Here is a 22334-nt window from a genome sequence, read left to right as displayed (position 1 = left end):
AATGACCATCCTACCCAAACTTATTTACTTATTTAGTGCCATACCCATCGAATTACCAAAAAAACTTTTACTGAATTAGAAAAAAATATAACAAAGTTCATTTGGAAGAAAAAAAGATGAAGGATATCCAGGGAAATAATGAGAAAAAAATGTGAAGGAAGATAGCCTAGCAGTACCAGATCTCAAACTATACTATAAAGCAGTGGTCATCAAAATAATATGGTACTGGCTAAGAGACAAAAAGGAGGATCAGTGGAATATACTTGGGGTAAATGACCTCAGCAAGACAGTCTATGATAAGCCCAAAGATCCTAGCTTTTGAGACAAAAATCCACTATTTGATAAAAACTACTGGGAAAATTGGAAGACAGTGTGGAAGAGATTAGGTTTGGATCAACACCACACCCTACACCAAGATAAACTCAGAATGGGTGAATGACTTGAACATAAAGAAGAAAACTAAAAGCAAATTAGGCGAACACAGTATAACATACATATCAGACCTTTGGAAAAGGAAATATTTTAAAAATAAGCAAGACTTAGAAAAAGTCACAAAATGTAAAATAAACTATTTTGATTACATCAAATTAAAAAGGTTTTGTACAAACATAACCAATGTAACCAAAATTAGAAGAGAAGTAACAAAATTGGGAAACAGTCTTCATAACAAAAAGTTCTGACAAAGGTCTAATTACTCAAATTTACAAATAGCTAAATCAATTGTACAAAAAAATCAAGCCATTTTCCAATTGATAAATGGGCAAGGGACATGAATAGGCAATTTTCAGTCAAAGAAATCAAAACTATTAAAAAGCACATGAAAAAGTGCTCTACATCTCTTATAATCAGAGAGATGCAAATCAAAACAACTCTGAGGTACCACCTCACACCTAGCAGATTGGCTAACATGACAGCAATGGAAAGTAATGAATGCTGGAGGGGATGTGGCAAAGTAGGGACATTAATGTATGGCTGGTGGAGTTGTGAACTGATCCAACCATTCTGGAGGGCAATTATGGAACTATGCCCAAAGGACGATAAAAGACTGTCTGCCCTTTGATCCAGCCAAAGCACTGCTGAGTTTGTACCCCAAAGAGATAATAGTGAAAAAGATATGTACAAGAGTATTCTTAGCTGCGCTCTTTGTGGTGGCCAAAAATTGGAAAATGAGGGGATGCCCTTCAATTTGGGAATGGCTGAACAAATTGTGGTATACATTGGTGATGGAATACTATTGTGCTCAAAGGAATAATAAAGTGGAGGAATTCCATGAGAACTGGAAGAACCTCCAGGAATTGATGCAGAGTAAAAGGAGCAGAACCAGGAGAACATTGTACACAGAGACTGACACACTGTGGTACAATCGAATGTAATGGACTTCTCCATTAGTGGCAATGCAATGATCATGAACAACCCAGAGAGATTTATGAGAAAGAACACTATCCACATTCAGAGGAAAAATTGTGGGAGTAAAAACACTGAAGCAAAACAACTGCTTGATGACATGGGTTGAAGGGGATATGACTGGGGATATAGACCATAAAATAATATCCTAGTTCAAATATCAACAGCATGGAAATAGGTTCTGATCAAGGACACATGTAATACCCAGTGGAATTGCATGTTTGCTATGGGAAGGGTGGGGGGAGGGAAGGGAAGAATAGTATATGATTTTTGTAACCAAGGAATAATGTTTGAAATTGACCAAATAAAATTTTAATGATATAAACATTTCATAAAAGTAGAAAAAGAAGGGATTCTATTGGTCTCTTTCTATGATACAAATTTCATACTGATATCTAAGCCATGAAGATAGAAAAGGAAACAATGGATCATTATCCTAATGAATATTAACTAAAATAGTAAGTAAAATATAATCAATGATGTTACAGTGATAGATTAAAAAAATTATACACTAGATACTTCCTAGCTTTGTAACCCTGGGCAAGTCACTTAACCCCCATTGCCTAGCCATTACCACTCATCTGCTTTGGAACCAATACACAGTATTGATTCTAAGGTGGAAGGTAAGGGATATTAAAAAATATTATACACTATCCAGGTTGTATTTATAATGGAAAGACCAGATTAATTCAATATAATATAAAAGATAACAGACTGTGTGGAAAACAAAACTCATCAAAAGGGCATCATTTTATTCATGTAAGCTGAAAAACTTTTAAATAATTGAATATTGATTTCTGTTAAAATAAAAACCTATTGTGGTAGAGCTAAGATGGTGTCCTAGTAGGAGAAAGCCTGAAACCACTTTGACTATCCTTACAACCTGATCTTTTAAAAGTTCCTCAAAAGGACAAGAGTCAAAGCAAGATGAGTGAGAGGCCTCTCCCACTGAGCATAACTTGAAAGGTAGGAAGAGAGAGTGGATTTTCACAATATATGGCAGAACAGCAGATTTCCCAGGCTACTGGTGGGAAAATGAGCAAACAGCAGAAAAAAGGGCTCTTTACCCTCCAAAATTTCTATGGGAAAAAAGAGAAAAGAATCGAAGCAAGAGGAGATGGTGAGATACAAGCAAACACGTGCAAAATCTACCAAAAAAATGGGAATTGGTCTCAAGCACTGGAAGAACTCAAAAAGGAATTTTAAAAATCAAGTAAGACAGGTTGAAGAAAAATGGGGAAAAGAAAAGAAAATAATGTAAAAAGAAAATAACAGCTTGAATAATTGGTAAAAAAAAAAAACCTGTCAATAATAATATTTGCACTGCTTGATTAGATTATTGTGAGAAAGGTACTTTGTTAATTTTTAAACGACTTGTATAGCCTTCTCTACACCTGTCTAAATCTACAAATGAATATAATACATTCTATCTTGTAGGTATGCTGTAAGGAGTGTTTTGATTATGGGATGGTTGATCAATTAAGTCTTCCCCCAATCAACATGATGAAATTTCAGAATGTAGGGAACAGTTCAAGATAATGAAGTATTTAAATTAGTCTTAGATTTTGAGGGTTTAAATTCATAGTTTGAAATGTTTACATCCAGAGTGACATTTTCATTGATTATAAAAAGTATGAAACTGGAAATCATCTATTTGTTCATCTATTTTAGACTTTGTTGGTTCAATGCAAAAGGTTGAAGAAACATTAATGTTTTCCCTCTTTTAGGATGTGGAAAGAAATGCATCTCTCAAGTTAAGGGAATACCAGTCCTTAATTATAAAAGGCACAACTGGGTATTTAAGAAGATGATGGAATAGATAGGAGGTATAAGAGTAAAAATTAAGAGATTGGCCATAAATTAATAATTTTATTAATCAAAAGTAACAGGGGGAAAAGATAGAAAAATAGGAGAGAGATATAAAAGATACTTTCCTTATTACTCCATTTAGCTTGCTATTCTGAGTCTGCCATTGGGGCCCCTTAGCCATGCTCATAGGGAAGACCAGTCAGCAACAAACATGGAAGAGAGGAGAGCAAAATTCATTCTTGTCTCAGTTTATTAAACTTTTTCTCTGCCCACTAATTCTCACATGTCACATCTTGGGAGTCAATTATGGCTTTATATTTTGCCTGCCCTGCTGGGGGCGGGGGGCAGTCCAGGGGTCAATGTGGAAGATATTTGCCCTGTCCCCCTGATCCTTTGACTCCATTGCTACCTTTTTCTAGCTGCCATTCTATCCTTGTGACTCAATTCACCCAATGATTTCATTCAAAATCCCCACTTCTAGGTCAAGTTCACTCAGGCTCATGCCAGTAGTCATTCTCAGAAGGAAGAAAGGTAAATTTCCTTCTCACAGAGATCACCATGCTCATCCAATTCCCCATAAATAATGAAAAATAATGCTTTAAAGTCAACTTTAAAGAGGCAAAAATAGTTAAGGGTCAGGGTAAAAGAATCATTACATATAGGACAATTTGGGAGGAGGCTCTGAGGGTGGTGGTCTCACCTGATTGAAGTGCAAATACCTCTGGTCAAGTACCCTGAAATGAACAAACAACAAGTCCTATGGACAATGTAAAAATTAAAATTAAATCTCAATAATAATAAAATATATTTTAGGAGGTTTATCAAATGATCATTCGAAATCAAGGAATAAAGAGGATACAAAATAAAGATCATGTGCCCATGGCTGATTAGCCATTTGAAAATCTCCACTCACCACTATCACCATGCTTGCTGCACTCCTGAGAGAGAGCAGGAACGCCCACTCAATATGTAGCCCCTGAATACAAGAAGTACTTAATGACAGGAAGTCAGCGGGCTCCCGGAAAATGTAGTTCTTTATAAGGTAACAGATTTTCAAATATACATTCCCCCCTGATGATCAATTTGGAGTCAACTAGTCTCCCCAATTTTATCATTTAACATAATCAACTTTTAAATTACAGTAATTTGGAGATAAAAGGGAAAAGAACAATACCAATGATTTCTAGGCACATTGACAAAAAGCCAATTAGGAAGCAGTCCCCTTTGGCATAAGAGTATACATACAAAACAAATGCATTCAACCTCACACAGTTCAAATTGCCACCTCCCAAAGTTCACTCTGGATCTTCTGGTGCAGTGTGTGGTCTGTGGAGGTATCTTCATGGTGCCTTCTCCGAACAGTTCACTTTCTGGATTTGGAGAGGTAGCACGTTTCTTATCCTAAAATTACTCTCAAAAAGAATTTAAACTTTGTAATTTAGAATAATAATAATAATACATTCCCCCCTGAAGAGGGTGTTGAAAAACACAGGGATCACTTATGTATGCATGGCTGAGTTATGAGGTATATGAATCAATTGGCAAGAGAAATCAAAAATATCAAAAAAAGGAGTTAGCTTAGTGGATTGAGAGCCAGGTCTAGAGATGGGAGGTCCTAGGTTCAAATCTGGTCTCAGACACTTCTCAGCTGTGTGACTTTGAGCAAGTCACTTAATCCGCATTGCCTAGCCCTTACCACTCTTCTGTCTTGGAATTAATACTGTGTATAAGTACACAGTATTAATTCCAAGACAAAAGGTAAGGATTTGTAAAAAAATAATAATAAATCAAAAAATCCAAATAAAAGAGAAAATAATTTGTGTATGAAATATAAACTATCAAAGTCTTATGTGTAAAAATTCCAAGTAAAAGAAAATAAACCAGGTCCTTGAATCAGGGCCCAATTAAAATTATTTCTGTCCCACAAGTCTGTAAGACAAAATGCAGTAATATTTCACTTAGCCATTTGCAGCCAAGACTACAGGAAGTTGCCATATTATAAGAGAAAAAAGGACTAAATTTTTGTGTGATAGGGAAATGTCATTCCCTGGTCTGTTTTTTCATTATTCTCAGTGATAGGGGATCCAGGATGATAGCCAAAACTTCAGTACTTGTCTGTGAGTGTTTCACAAAGAGTATGGATATAAGGTGTCCTATGTCTTAACATATGTCTAGCATCAAAACCTTGAGTCTCATGCTAGGTTCAAGTCCTTTTGTATTGGCTTAGAAGTTCATCAATCCTTCCTGGACTGGTTTGGTCTTTTTTGACCTTGTGCTCAATCGGCACTATGCAAGTAGCTTTGTGCTTCTTTGGCACTGTGCAATGGCTCTTTTTGTATTCCCTTCTCCTAGAATCATATAAAATCATTAAGCAATGTCCCATAATTTTTTTAAACAATCAATGGCATAGTTTTTACAGTCTAAAGCTTTTGGAGTATGTATTAATATTATAGCAAATGTATATTTTAACTTATATTAATTGAAAAATCAAAAAAAAGTTAAAGAAAATCTTCTCAATACTGGAGACATGTGCTTCAAATACAAAAAGAAGAGAAAAAATAAAACTGAAATAGTATATTGCACATGCAAGCAAAAACTAATAGAAAGTTTTTAAAATCAAAAATATATAGCTAACAATCATTGACAAACTGTCAGCTAAGGAATTTTTGATAAAGAGTTTTATAAAAAGTTTTTATAAACAACAATAGTACCTGTTGGTAATGCACATTCAAGAAGTATCAAAATCCCCAAAGTTATAATTGCCCAATTACTGACAATGGAAAATAAACCTATTATCATATTTTACATGAGTCTGCTGCATGACATTTAAAGCTAATGGATACTTGTCACAAGTTTTTCAGGTATAGTAAATCTTTCAACCTTGGTTGAGATATTTTTAAACAAAGTAAAACTTATTTGAGTCTAGAACATTACTAAGAAATCTAGATTGTTTTGGTGGAAGTAAATTAAACTGAGCTGTCCAGGGGTACCATGCCCTGGGATCAACTTCCCAGCTCCTTTAGTATGAGACTATGTCCCATCCATTTACATTTTTATCAATGTGGGAGGGGGAATTATAATTGTACTTCACTTCAGCTACAAAAATGAACCCTTTACCTCTTGTTACAAATAACTCAGAGGCAGGCAAAATGATTAGTCAGAGTTGTTGAAAAAAAATTTCTCTCCTGTCTAAAGACCCCTTAAAATCAATTTCCGATATTTAGCTCATTAAATTTATCAGAGTTTGTTAACTGGGTTGAGTGTGACAATTTACAAAGCCAAAATAGAAGAAAAGGCTGGTTATGGGCTTTGACAATATTTTATAATATTTTGTTCACTAGTTATAAGGGAAAAGTAACAGAATACATCTAATAGTTATAACACAGTAGATTAAACTGATTCAGTGTAGCAGAATAATACTGAATACATTGATATATGAACTTAAAACAACAAAATTAAATTTTAAAGCAGACAATCAGCAAAATATAAGATACAGAGACTTTTATAAAATGTTAGAGTCTGAAAGGGCTTAAAATTAAACTCCAGACTCTTTAAAGTTCCTTTTTCTATCCCTTCAAATTCCTATTGTCAGATTTTTGGTCTCTCCTATAGTGAGGGAGAATTCCTCACTGAACATGGTGAGGAGGGGATGCCAAATTGGATGAATCTTAGAGAGACTAGTCAGGCACAAATGGCAAAGGATTGTAGGGAGAAGTGCTTTCCCCTGAATCTCAAGCAAGATAAATTAAAGGATCAGTGCACTCATGAATGGTAAACGCTGTTTGAAATAGAAAAGGTACTGTTCTTTCATAGAGTGTGCCATGCTTATAATTTACTTCCTTTTTGGAAGAGTAACTTCCTTCTTCTCTTCCCCCCTGAGGTAAAACCCTAGTTTCCCTAGCAATGTGGAGAGGGAGTTAGGAGGCTAATCATTGCCTAAGAAAAATACACCCCAGTTTTTACCAGGTACCAAGTTTGTGAGTTTCAAAGATACAGTGGCAGCTACCAACAAGAACGAAGTCAGGGTTGAGGCCAAAGCTGAAGCCAGCTCAGGAGCAGGAACAGGACAGCAAGTAGCATAGGCAACAGCAACCTGCCTTTGCAGCAGTGAGGAATGAGGAACTCAGACTCAAGCAGATGGGTGAGAGAAGCAGCTTATCTCTTCTCAGTCAAGAATCTTTGGCTAAGTTCTTCAAACTAGTAGTAGCCAGTAGGTAGGACAACTGACAAAAAATAGGAAAAGAAAAAAAACACAGAAAACCAACCAACAAACTGGCAGGAGCAGGGCAGCAGTTGACTTAGAGAGTTGGGAGTTCTCTCAGAGTTCTTCAAGGGGGGGTGGTGGCAAAAAGCCTTGGAAGGAGAAACATGACTTTAAAAAAATTTATCTCAGGTATCTTTAAAAAATTGAGAGTTTTTTTCTCATCCCTTCCAGTTGCCACCAATGTAAAAATTAAATTTAAATCTCAATAATAAAAATATTATATTTTAGGAGGTTCATTAAATGATCATTAGAAATCAAGGAATAAAGAGGATACAAAAGAAAGACCACATGCCCATGCTTGATTAGCCATTTGAAAATCTCCACTCACCACCATCACCATGCTTGCTGCACACCCAAGAGAGAGAGCAGGAATGCCCACTCAATATTTAGCCCCTGTCGATAGGAAGTACATAATGACAAGAAGTCAGTGGGCTCCTGGGAAATATAGTCCTTTTTTAGGGTAACAGATTTTCAATTATACAATAGCTATATAGGCAGCAGACTCATTTTCGTAGTTTTATTTGAGACTTTACATCCCAGGAGCAGATAACCTGAGTCTATAACCTAGAAGCCCTATGGACAACTGTGTAGGTGACAGATTCAAACTGGGAACCTTATACCCAGGGACTGGTGGAGGTTGGGCAGTTGACTTATGGAAGATTCTGGGACATAAGCCCACTGACTAGACATTGTTCCAGACTGAGGCCTCAGGTGAAAAATGAGAAGCAAGCACATTCAGGTGAGTTTGGTGTTGAGAAAAGAAGGGCCATAATATCTGTAGTCACCCCTGAGAGAGTGGAGTCCCAGGTTGTGGTTCCAGGGTAGATGGATGAAAGGGGAGTAAGAGAGTTTGCTTCAAGTGGCAACATTGTCAGGGCCCTAGTCAGAGTTTGGGGTGGAGAGGAATCCCTGAGGCCACTTATAGACTGGGGAGTGAGGCAAGAAAGCAGGGACCCCACCTGGTCCTGGATTATAAAAATTGGAAAAACCAAGATACCATAGGTCCACAGAGAGTTAATAACAACAACAACATGAAATAACATGAAAAACTTGAACCTTAGGAGCAGAGTTTGACCCAAGCAGAATGTTGAAATAGGTGGGTAATACAGATGGTAAGATTTGTAGAGGTGATGTATCAAGTTTGGATACACCACTCAGATGGTAGACCCAACAGGGCCTGTGTAGGTCAAAATACTGACAGTTCGAAAATTTGGTAAAAACATCAAATGAAGGTTTATTAATATTCATATAGAAGAGGAAAGGAGGACCAGGAACCAAGGAGTCCCTAACTCTAAACTCTGGATACTCCATCCACCCAGTTCTAAGGGTTTTGTGAAAAACCGTCTTCAAAGATCTTCTGGCTGCCATTCACTATTCTCTCTATTGATAAACCCACAATATCTAACTTATCTGACCTACCTGGTCCTCCAAATTAATGGCAGACAAGTTTAAAGTTCATCAAATATATGATAACTTGAACTCTTGCTGAGTTCACCCTCATAAGTCAAAGATCAAGATGGCTCTGGGCTTTTCCCACAGAGAGGCTTTACTGAATACTGGCAGTTTTTGCTCAGCAATCAGGAAACATTCAGGACACAGGATATCACAGGAATTCGGGTAGATGGGAATTGGAGACAGGGATTGACAGGATCTACCACCAGGATAACAGGATTTCAGGATAGCTGGATGAACAGGAAAGCGGGAACCTTCAGTTCTCAGGGAACAAGTAGACCAACTCTTCCTAGGCTCAGAAAAAACAAGCTACAGGAAGTAACCTCTCTGATCTCTCTGAAGGACTGGAGTAACTGCCCTTCAACTATCTCATTGTATCATTTTAACTCTTCCCCAGGCTCTAGAACAGTCCTTTCCATTCCATATATGCTGCCAGTCCCTCTTTGCAAAGGCTCGAATTTAGTCTCATGCAAAGTCTTCCTTTCTTTCTCTCTCACAATATTAATGATTAAGAAATAGACTGCAGGAGTGGGGGGTGGGAAGGCAGCTAGGTGGCTAAGAGAGAAAGCCAGGCCTGGAGATTGGAGGTCCTGGATTCAAATTTGGCCTCAGACACTTCTTAGTTGTGTGACTCTGGCTAAGTCACTTAATTCCCACTGCCTAGATATTACTGCTCTTTCTCATTAAAACTAATACAAAGTATTGATTCTAAGATGGAAATAAGGGTTTATAAAAAAGAAATAGACCACTAAATATATTTTTAAATGAGTAAACAAAAGAGAAACTAACTATAGTGACAAAGACCAGGGTTAAAATTCAAAAGACAGTATGAAAACATCTACTTCTAAAACTACAAAGAAAAATGTAAAATGAAAATAAGCCCCCAAAGAAATCTTGGTAGATATTTAAAAGGATTTTAAAAACCAAATGAGAGAGGGGGGTATTAGGTAGTTCAGTTTATAGAGAACTACACCTGAGGATGAAAGGTCCTGGGTTCAAATTAGGTCTTAGACTCTTCATAGCTGTATGAATCTAGCTAAGTAATTTAAGCCCTATTGCCTACCCTTTACTGCTCTTCTGTCTTAGAACAAATACATAGTATGGATTCTAAGATGGGAGTTAAAGGTTGTAAACACCCTCCACCCCAATTAAAGAGGTTGAGGAAAAATCAGAAAAAAAATAAATAAAAATATTTCAAGAAAATTAAATAAATTATGTGTAAAAGAGGAAAAAGATTCAAAACCTTACTGAAGAAAATAACTCAAAAAATTCAACTGGGAGAAGGGAAGCTAATGAGTTTTTTGGGGAAACTAATGATTTCTTAACACAATAAGAAATAATAAAATGAAATAAAAACTGAAAAATAGAAGGAAATATGAAACATCTCATTACAAAAATGAATAATCTGGAAAATGGATTGAGGAGAGACAATATAAGAATAAGGTTTACATAAAAGTTATGACCAATAAGAGTGACACTACAATTTAAGAAATTATTAATGAAAATTAACTGGAAGTTTTAGAACTAGAGGGTAAAATAAAAATGGAAAACATCCACCTGAGAAGGAATTTAAGATGAGAATTTAGAGGAATATCATTGCCAAGTTCCTTAGCTTCCAGATAAAGGAGAAATTACCAAAGCAACTAGAAATAAACAATTCAAATACTGTGTACTAAACAGTCAGAATAACCTAAGACTTAGCAGGTTCTATATGAAAACAAAGAAGGGCATGGAAGACAATATTTCAAAGGACAAAGAACCTGGGTTCACAACCAAGGACAAATTACCTAGCAAAACTAAGCACAATCAAATGAGGAAAAAACTCTGATATTTAATGAATTAAAGGACTTCCACGGACTCTTCTTTAAATAAAATTTTTAATTACATGTTTAAACAATTTTTGATGATTTTTTTCTGACATTTTGTGCTTCACAGTCTTGTCCTCCCTCCTCCTCCCCACCTTCCTCAGCTGGCAAATAGTCTGATATAGGTTATACCAGTGCTTTCATGTAATATGTATCTCCATATAACCAATATTATTATTGGAGATGTAAATAATAAGAAACTCAAGAAGGAAATAAAGTGAAGGATGGCATGCTTTGATCTGCAATCAGTTTCTAACAATTCCTTCTTTGGATATGGATAAAATAGCTTTTTTTTTCCTTGCATGAATCTCTTGGTGTTATATTAGAACCCTGTTTTGCTAATAATCATTTAATTCTTCACAGTTGTTTGTCATACAACATTTTTGTTACTGCATGCACTGTTCTCCTGGTTCTTTTTCCTTCACTTTGCATAAATCATATGAGTCTTTCCAGGTTTTTCTGAGTGTCTTGTTTTTCAATTCTTATGAAACAATAGTTTTCCATTACAACTATGTATCACAGTTTGTTCACCCATTTCCCAAATGATGGAGCCTCCCTCAGTTTCTAATCCCTTGTCACTACAAAAAGAGCTACTAAAAATATTTTGGTACAAGTAGGTCCTTTCCCTCTATCTCTGATCTCTTTGGGAAACAGACCCAGTAATTGTATTATTGCGTCAAAAGGTAAGCAAAATTTTATGACCCTTTGGGCATGATTCCATATTGTTCTCCAGAATAGTTATATCAGTTCTCAGTTCCACCAACAGTGTATTAGTGTCCCAATGTTTCCACATCCCTTGGAACATTCATCATTTTCCTTTTTGTTCATATTAGCCTCTTTGATAGGTATGTCAATGTATTTATAGTTTTCCCAGTAGTTTTTGTCAAAGAGTGACAAAATAGTGACCCAATAGCTTAGATCTTTGGGTTTTTTAAACACTGAGTTATTATCAATAACTACTCTCTATTGATTTCCTAATCTATTCTATTGATCCACTACTATATTTCTTAGCCAACTCAATCTTATTTTGGTCATCATTGCTTTATAGTATGAAATTTTAATATTAACTAGTACCCCTTTTTATGGTATCCCAAATTAACCCTTTAGATCTTACAGAAAAATATTTTACTTCTGAATATTTGAACTGCACCCCTCAGAGGCAATGAGTATAGTCTTCCCTACCATGCTAGGAGATGCTGTACCAGTTCTGTAAAGCCATTCTAAACATCTCATAGTGACTCCTGTTTTCTGGAAGACCTGACTCTTATCAAGACTAAGGACAGAGTCTTACAAAACAGAATTACTTGGGAAAGGGACATCACAGCATAAATTGGCATAGGGGAAGGAAGCAGGGGCTGCTTTTTTTGGAATTGTGAACTAATGTGTTACTCTGTTGGTTAAGAGAGCCCTGACATTCATGAGTTCTAACTGAAATCTGGCATAGCTGGCTATGGGTGGCAGCTAGGAGAGTGCCAGCAAGGGTGCTCTGGCTCTGGACTGACTAAGGAAGCATGTGAGTGTCATATTTAGCTCAAGGCTGGCACAGCCAACTCTAAAGAGAATGGATGGCCACATGAGGCTTGTGCTTTTTCTTTCTCTGGCCTTTTTATTATTTAATATATAATTAAAAACTAAGATAGGCTCTAGAGAATTTTAATCATGACAATAGCATTGTTTGAGATCTTATATAACTAGGTCTCCTTCCTTCATATTTTTTTCATTAATTTCCTTGTTATTCTTGATCTTTTGTTCTTCTAAGTCAATTCCCTTACTGTTTTTTCTAGCTCTATGAAACAAATTTTGGGTTATTGATTAGTATGGCACTGAATAGGTTAATTAATTTAGATAGAATTGTCATTTTTATTATATTTTCTCAGCCTATTTATGAGCAATTTATGTTTTTCTAATTGTCTGGCATCATTTGTTTGAAAAATGTTTTGTAATTGTTGCTGAGTTTGTTTTTGTAAGTATGCTTTGAGTTATTTTATATTGTATATGATTATTTTAAAAGGAATTTATTTTTTATCTCTTGTTGAACTTTGTTGGTGGTAAATAGAAATGCTTATGATTTCTGTGAGTTTATTTTGTATCCTGTGACTTTGCTAAAATTGTTAATTATTACTATTAGTTTTTTGGCTGATTCTCTAGGTGTACCATTGTATCATCTACAAAGAGCAATAATTTGTTGTTAATTTTTTAATCAAATTAACCAGTGATTTGCCTATTTTTTTCCATAAAACTAGCTCACTCCTTGTCTTATTGATTACTTCCGTGGTCTTCTTACTTTAAATTGTTTTAATCTCTACCTTGATTTTCATAATTTCCAATTTGATATCTAATTGGGGATTTAAAATTTGTTCTTTTTTATTTTTTTTTTTAGTTACATGCCCAAGTCATTGATTTCACCTATTTCTGTTTTGTTGGTGTAAATACTTAGAGAAATAAAATTTCCCTTATGTTCAGCTTTGGCTTCATACCCTAACTTTTGGTATGTTGTCTCCTCATTGTTCTCTTTAATGAAATTACTGATTTGTTCTTTATTTTAATGAAATTACTGATTTGTTCTATGATTTGTTCTTTGACCCATTGATTTTTTAAGATAAGTTTATCTAGTTTCTAATTAGTTTTTTTGTCTTTCTGCTGCCCTTTCTTTTTTTTCATATTTTTTTTTAAATTTGATCATTTCCAAACATTATTGATTGGAGACAAAAATCATTTTATTTTCCTCCCCCCCCACCTCTCCCATAAATGACGCACGATTCCAATGCGTATCACATGTCTTCTTGATTCGAACCCATTTCCATGTTGTTGGTATTTGCATTAGAGTGTTCGTTTAGAGTCTCTCCTCAGACATGTCCCAAGCCTCAACCCCTGTAGTCAAGCAGTTGCTTTTCCTCAGTGTTTTTACTCCCACAGTTTGTCCTCTGTTTGTAGATAGTGTTTTTCTCCTAGATCCCTGCAGATTGTTCAGGGACATTGCATTGAGACTAATGGAAAAGTCCATTACGTTTGATTGTACCACAGTGCATCAGACTCTGTATACAATGTTTTCCTGGTTCTGCTCCTTTTGCTCTGCATCACTTCCTGGAGGTCGTTCCAGTCTCCATGGAATTCCTCCACTTTATTATTCCTTTGAGCACAATTGTATTCCATCACCAACATATACCACAATTTGTTCAGCCATTCCCCAATTGATGGGCATCCCCTCATTTTCCAATTTTTGGCCACCACAAAGAGCACATCTGCTGTCCTTTCTTGAATGTTATTTTTATTGCACTATGGTCTAAAAAGGATATGTTTAATATTTCTGATTTTCTACATTTGGTTGTAAGGTTTTATGCCCTATTATGTAGTAAATTTTTGTGAAGGTCCCATGTACCACTGAGAAAAAGTTATATTCCTTTCTATTTCCATTCAGTTCCAGAAGTCTATCATATCCAACTTATCTAAATTTTTATCTGAACTTCTTTCTTCTTCATTTGTTCAGAGCATTTAACTACTTCTGAGAAGGGGAGTTTAAGGTATCTCACTAGTAACTTTTACTGTCTATTTCCTCCTGTAATTCATGTGATTACTTCTTTAGGAATTCGGATGCTCTGCCATTGGGTACATATATATTTGGTAATGATATTGTTTTACTGTTTATGGTGCCTTTTATCAAGATGTAATTTCCTTCCTTATCTCTTTTGATTAGATCAGGTTTTACTTTTGCTTTGTCTGAGATCATGATTGCTACTCCTATTTTTTGATATTTTGACTAAAGCATAATTGATTCTGTTCCAGCTTCTTGCTTTTACTCTGGGTATGTCTCCCTGTTTCCAATGTGTTTCTTATAGACAACATATTATGGGATTTTAGTTTTTAATCCATACTGTTATTCTTTTTTGTTCTATGGGTGAGTTCATCCCATTCACATCACAAGTTATGATTACTAATTGTATATTTCCTGCATTTCATTTTCCCTGTTTGCCCTTCTCTCTCTCTCTTGTTCAGCCTTTCCCTGTTTACTACTGTTATGTTTTTGACTAGTTCCTCCCCAGTTTGTCCTCCTTTTTGTTCATTTCTTCTTTCCCTTCTCTTATTCTCCTTTCCCTCCTCCTTCCCTGTAGGACAAGGTAACTTTCTATAACTAACTAAACGTGTTATTTCCACTTTGTGTTAATTCTGATGAGAGTAAAGAGAGAGTAATGATAGTTGTGAGAAAGGTGCTGTGTTAACTTTAAAGTGACACCTATAGATGTCTCTATACCTATATACATACACACAGAGGCATATGTCTCATAATAAATACTTTCGGATATGGAATGGAGAGACAGTTGATCAATGGAACCCTTGGTCAATGAAATCTACCCTAACCCACATGTCAAAATTTCAGAATGAAAGGAGCAGTCAATCAACAAAGCATTTTTTTTATTCAAGGAGATTTCATTTTCTCAATTATATGTAATGATAAGATGTAATGACAAAAAGAGACATATGCCTCTGTGTGTATGTATATAGGTATAGAGACATCGTTTACATTGTTGTCTTATTTTTTGTTGTAATACATGAAGAATTTGATCCCCTGGACTACCATACCATAAATCTTTATGTTCAGTGGCAAAAAGGGCCATGCGTGGTCACTTGATGATTAAGACTGGCCAGTCCACTTGTGATCCTACACAATGACTGACCCTACAATCGCTACAGGTTACATTCCAATATCTAACTCCTTTGTGTGTTAATTCAGTAATGTTCAAAGCTTCAGGATGATCTTTTACTGTAGTTATAAAAGCATATCCCCCTGTTAGGCAAGTTTGAATGTCTAATGTAACACTTCTATTTACTGGTCTTTGAACTTTCCCATTATAGTAACATTAACATAATGAGACATATTTACTTTATCCAATGCCAGAGCTATCTTTCCATAATCAGTCAAAATCTGTGTGAAATTAGCAGAATGTACCCAATTAGCTCTGGGGGTGTCATCCACGAAGGCGAGCTGTATCCTCCTGTAAAACAATCATGAAATTTATAGGAATCCAATTTCTTTCCAATACACCTCGTGTCATTATGCCAAGACACCCAGATCATGTTTTTTCCATTGAATACATGATGCCCTCTTAGATCTACATGATAGCAAGGGCAGAAACATATTAACAGTGTCTCTTTGTTCATATCCCATCACATATGGACAAGTAGGTCTTTCTTGTCCCCAAGTACTATCACAAGATTCCCCTAGCCAACCTAGATATTGCAGTTGGCCATAACCTTCATATTTTACCCCTTTGTCTACATGATAAGGTCCTATCCAGAAAGAGTCTGACAGGTCAGGATGACCATAATAATGTGCCTGCAGAGATCTGAGGGGCAGGCATTCAGGATGGTCTCGTGAGAGGCACACTGGGGGTACCTCAACTAGTCCAGTCCAATTGAAAGGCACAAACAAATTGTTGGCCTGATTTCTGTCTTTAGCTTGTCTCTCAAAATGGTAAATATTAAGAATATCAGAGTTAGTTTTTGTATATAAGATGACTTCCTGTAAAGCATGTCCCATGCCAACATACTCTACCCAAGGTGGTTGTTCCCAAAAACCATCTCTTTATTCCAGTAGCTGTACTTAAATTCTGAAATAGAAGCAGAAGAGTCAGTATCTTATGGAGACGTTGTCGAGTCTCCTTGCAAGGCTTCCTGTGTCCTCTCCTTGTCCTTCTCTTTATGGTCAATTTCTTGAACTTGGCGGGAAGGGAGCCATACTCTGTCTTTACCTGTGGAGACACAAACAAAACCTCGGCCTGGCAGGACCACTGGGTGGGGTCCTTGCCAAGACTGATTATCATCTTTCCACATGCCAAATTTTTTGTTCTAGGGCAGAGAGCACAGGAGTGGTGGTACCTGAATTTCGTTCATAAGAGAATGCAGAGAAAAAAAATTTCAGCTCTGGATATATTATTGGAAGTAAAGATCAAATTATTTATAGTATATACAGCTATTGCCAATCGTCAATTTGGGTTGTTGTCTCCTCCTTTTTGTTTAAAAAGAAAAGTTTTTTAAGATCTGATTATTACGTTCCACAATAGCTTGTCCTTGTGGATTGTACGGGATACCTGTGAGGTGTTGAATACCCCAAGATTGGCAAAAAAGAAAAAATTGTTTGGAAGTATAAGCAGTTCCATTATCTGTTTTAAATGTTCTGGAGGGACCAATCATCTGAAAAGTCATTAAGCAGTGATTGATAACATGAGAAGTTCTTTCTCCCATCAAGCAGAAAGCCCATAAAAATCCTGAATAAGTATCCACAGTGACATGGATATATTTAAGTCGTCCAAAGGACGGTTCATGGGTCACTTCCATTTGTCATATATCTGTACTATTTAAGCCTCTGGGATTCACAGCAATATGCATTGGGGGGGGTGGTTTGGAACACAATTAGGACACTTTTTAACAATACTTCTGGCTTGATCTTTAGTGAGTTGGAACATTTTGAGTAAAGCAGGACTGTTTTGGTGAAATTTATGATGGGATTCCTCAGCTAATTGCATATTAGATAATATTGAGCAATCAAATCTTGATCTATGATATCATTTCCTTTAAAAATAGGTCCAGGCAGATTGGTATGACTGCATACATGCATGACATATACTGGATGTGTCAGTTTTACAGAATAACATTTGTACATTGCTTTGAGTAGATCTGATGACAGCTTGTTCTATACCCTGCAAAGACTGAAAAACATATTTCGAGTCCATTATAAGGTTGAAAGGCTCCTGAAATAATCAAAAAGCTAGTAACACAGCTGTTAATTCATTTTGTTGGGTAGAAGAAAAAGGAGTGGTAAAAATGACAGGTGAGCTACCTTCCTTGTATTCTCCTGCCTTGTAACTAGCATTTGCATCAACATAAACATTAGGTTCTGATACTGGGTGATCTCTTAGAACACTAGGAAAAACAATAGGATGTTGTGACAAAAAAAGAAATAAACCTTGTGGAGTATAGGTGGTAATAGCAATGGCGTATACTAATAGTAAAGACCATTCGTCTTGACGTTGTAAATATTTCTGTAGTATATCTTTAGCAATGGGTCCCCGGATTTCATGAGGATACCGTCCTAAACCTGAGACCACACGTTCTATGCCTTTCCATATTAATTGAGCCATGAGATAATTATAACTTTGTAAAGCCTTTCCCGATTTGCTTTTTAGATGTAACCATTCAATGACTCTTTGTTTCTCAGTTAAGGTACCTGTTGGTAACATTGAAGTTGCAAAAATAGTCACTTCCACGGCTAATTGAGGCTGATACGGTTAAGTAGAGCCTGATTCAATTTGTCTTTTACTATCTCTAATGCAAGAGAGGCCTCAGGTGTCAAAGTTCTAGGGGAATTCAAATCGGAATCCCTTCCAGTATTTTGAATAAAGGTTGTAATTCAGTTGTAGTGAGAAATGACACAATTGATATCACCTAACAATTTCTGATAACCACTTAAGGTATTAAGGCAGTCCTTTCTTAATTGTATTTTTGAGGCATAACAGATGTTGTATTTAACTGAGCCCCTGAATAGAGTACAGGACTTGTTTTGTGAATCTTATCTTGAGTAATGACTAAATGGTATTTTTGCAAAGTAATTTCCAATTGACTGCAGCACTTGCTTATTTGGGATTCATCTTCAGCCACAATAAGAATATCATCCATATAATGGATGATGTACAGAGCAGGAAAGTGTAGTCTTACAGAATAAAGGGCTGAAGCTACATATTGTTGGCTGAATAATCTTATCATTCTGGACATGGAATGTTTGCACTAAGATTCCACAGCCTCAAACAAGCTACTTGGTCAGACAGGGCTGGCAAAGTTTGTTTGTTTGAGCAACTTAAAACCTCTGTTTCTACTATTAAAATATACTCATCTTAAGTTCTATCACACAGTGGTTGTTAACTCTTTGAGGTCCCTATTTCAGTTCCTAAGTATCAGTGTGGAACTTCTTTCTCCTTCCTGTGTGCAAGGAAGGAGTTAAAAGCTTCTGAGCAATTTATCCTAAGGCTGCTTGGCTTGATTTAGATTTTATTACTTAGCAACCATGTCCCATCCTTCTTTAATAAGTGAGCTCACTACAATTTAAAATTTTGAATGTATCAAACTCTTTTCATAATAATTTACTCTCAGTGGATTTCAGTTTGAACTCCACAACTTCCAAATAACTTTGATTATGTCCTTTAGCAATCTTTCAGTGTGTAACCAAATTGAAGTACAAAGCATTTACGTGCATTCCTCTCAATTCTCTGTCTAAAGTAGAATAGAACCTACAGTTTAGTTTTCTTTCAGCTCAAAATATTGCTACATACCTGATTAAATTCCAATTTATAATTTGTTGTATCTATTTAACACTAGAATTCACAGTATCAACTAGTATCTCTATCCATTACTCTTATTTCTTCTGGCTTCTCCTCTTTACCATTATTGTAAGTAGAGGAAAGATACTATCACACTTCTTGATTTCAAGGCTTCAGTTTGCATATCATATACCCTTACATTCCTTCCTTGTACACATTTTAGAAGCAATTCATATAACCTTAGTCAAAGACAACATCATTTAGAAAATCTCTCTTGCAAAATACCAAATTCTTAGTACTGGTATTATTAAATCCCATGAACAAATTAATCACTCTAAAAACTTCTTGCGTGTCACATGATTTCTTGTTACTACTCCTGACAGCACATGCATTAAAATAAATCTGATTTGAAAAAATCCCAAATTTAAATTCTAGAATAAGTTCTTCTCAACAACATAACAACTTTTTCTGGATGACTTTTAAATCTATAAAGTAACCAGTGCAATTTTTGTCCTTATAGAATAAAACATTCCCTCTCTGTGTCAGTCTGGCTATCAGCCACATTTAGACAATTCTCAAATTCATTGAAACCATTATGCATAGCAAGATCTAACAAAACAAACTTCTAACCATGAGGTTTGTTGTGCTCAATAAAATCTGGTTAACATTCACATTTAACTGACAAATAGTTACCATAATATGTGAAATCATATTTGTATCATATCAAAATCATTAACAATCCTCCCAAATTGCATACATCAAACCTTAGAATTAATCTTAAGTGAAAAGTAGCCTCTAATTGTGGAGTAAAAATCTCCCTTTTTCTGTTCTGAATTTTTCTCTTTTTCACTCCTTTGGGGGCCATCCAAAGGAAGAAAGAGGAAAAAAATCATTGAACAGGTATTTGCTTTTTCCTCTGCTGAGGATTTTTGACAGATGAGTTCAATCTTGCAACTATTCCATTTTTTTCTTTCTTTTTGTAAGTGTCCAATTTAAGAATACATAGAGACGAGACTGTGACAAAGATAACGATAAACAGAAACACACAACATTGTGACAAGCATGCTTTGAAAGGAAAAAAATCAGTGTTTTAGGATCCATTCTAAAGAAGAAATATAATTTCCCTCTCACCCTTAGAGTATCTCATATACTCACCACCGAGGGGATCTCCATAGCGTCGAAACTCTGCATGACCAGCACACAGCATCAGGGGTTCTCGAAAGAACCAGATAAGTCAGCAATTCTCCAAAGAGTACTGAAGGGAGGGTTCCAATAAAAGAACCGGGGGGAAGGGGGTCCCTGTACTGGGCGCCACTTGCTGGGGACATCTATGGAGTCACAATAGGGGACAGTTTAGAACTGTCAAGGGACAGCTTAGAGCTGTCGGAGAATAGCTACAGAGTCACAAGAAAGAAAGACTGGAACATTATCAAAGAGGGATAATGAACGTTTATTGTAAGCAGCACACCAGATTTAAAGCTCTTCTCGAGAGACACAGTCTATCCTCCCCAATCCTCCCCAGAGTGTGCACAGAGGAGTTAACCTGTTCCCAGGAGATCTTGGAACTGTTCATGCAGCCTTGAACTGAGATTACTTGTTTTGGTGTACTCAGCAGGAATGGTATGTCACAAACATCTTGGAAGAGGAACTCCATTCCTTGAAGTCATGAAAGGTTCACTGCAAATGTGCAATTCCACTGGGTTTAAATATGTCGTTGATTAATACCTATTTCTATATTATTGATATTTGCACTAAGATGATCGTTTAGAGTCTACATCCCCAATCATATCCCCATAGACCCATGTGATCAAGTAGTTGCTTATCTTGTGTGTTTCTACTCCCAAAGATCTTCCTCTGGATATGGATAGCATTCTTATTCATAAGTTCCTGAGAATTGTCCTGGATCATTGCATTGCTGCTAGTAAAGAAGTCCATTACAATTGATTGTGCCACACTGTATCAGCCTCTGTGTTGAAATAACAATATTTATTTGTTTAAGATGGAAATAGGTTTAGGATGGAAAACACATAGGGATTAACATTTAAATATTTTGCTTTTATTCAACAGAGAGGAGAGGTTTGGGAAATGAGGGAGAGGGAGAAAGAGGTCTTACAACTTAATCCCTTAGTTTTAAACTCCTAACTAATAATCCTATCTTATCTTATCCTAAACTTCTAAGGGCCAGTCCAACAGAAAGTTCAGAGATCTTACATATAGAGTATTTTGGTAAGTAGAGGCTGAAGTCCAGATGAGGAGTCCTAGATGGTCCAGAGAATGGCTGGAGCTCCCAATCTTTCCATTTGTCCACCCAAGGGTAATTGGAAAACTCCTATCCACTCTTGTCCAGAGGGCTGCTTGCAGGATGATCCAGAGATAGCTACAGGAGCACAGATCAGCAACCTCCAGCTTCTCTCTCAATTGCAGGCCCCCAAGTGAGCCCAACAGTCTCCTCAAAGGTTTGGAACCTTTCCTCTGCCAGCTCTGGGATTCTGTGTCTCAACCTGTCTGTCGTGCTTTGCAACCCATTGCTATAGTGTATAATGTTCTCCTGGTTCTGATCCTTTTACTCTGCATGAATTCCTGGAGGTCATTCCAGTTTACATGGAATTCCTACAGTTCATTATTTCTTTGAGCACAATAGTATTCCATCACCAACAGATACCACAATTTGTTCAGCCATTCCCCAATTGAAGGGCATCCCCTCATTTTCCAATTTTTTGTCACCACAAAGAGCGCAGCTATGAATATTCTTGTACAAGTCTTTTTCCTTATTATCTCTTTGGGGTACAAACCCAGCAATGGTATGGCTGGATCAAAAGGCAGGTAGTCTTTTAACGCCCTTTGGGCATAGTTCCAAATTGCCTTCTAGAATGGTTGAATCAATTCACAACTCCACCAATTGTCCCACATAAGTGTCTCAATTTTACCACATCCCCTCCAACATTCATTATTTTCCTTTGCTGTCATGTTAGCTAATCTTCTGGGTTTGAGGGGATACCTCAAAATTGTTTTGATTTCATTTCTCTGATTATAAGATATTTAGAACTTTTTATGTCCTTATTAATAGTTTTGATTTTTTATCTGAAAATTGACTATTCATTTCCCTTGCCCATTTATCAATTGGGAAATGGATTGATTTTTTTGTACAATTGATTTAGCTCCTTATAAATTTGAGTAATTAGAACTTTGTCAGAGGTTTTTGTTATGAAGATTTTCTCCCCAATTTGTTGC

At 36.2% G+C, this 22334-nt stretch overlaps 1 pseudogene; it reads right to left on the bottom strand.

Annotated features, from left to right (window-relative positions):
• Window positions 1-20276, bottom strand: part of LOC130454700 (splicing factor C9orf78 homolog) — a 30176-nt pseudogene extending 9900 nt beyond the window's left edge.
• Window positions 20277-22334: the final 2058 nt, after the last annotated feature.

This window comes from Monodelphis domestica, chromosome 5, assembly GCF_027887165.1.
Source record: "Monodelphis domestica isolate mMonDom1 chromosome 5, mMonDom1.pri, whole genome shotgun sequence".
Taxonomy (NCBI): domain Eukaryota; kingdom Metazoa; phylum Chordata; class Mammalia; order Didelphimorphia; family Didelphidae; genus Monodelphis; species Monodelphis domestica.
Note: the sequence above shows the minus strand (reverse complement) of the source record. Positions and strands in the feature narration are given on the sequence as shown.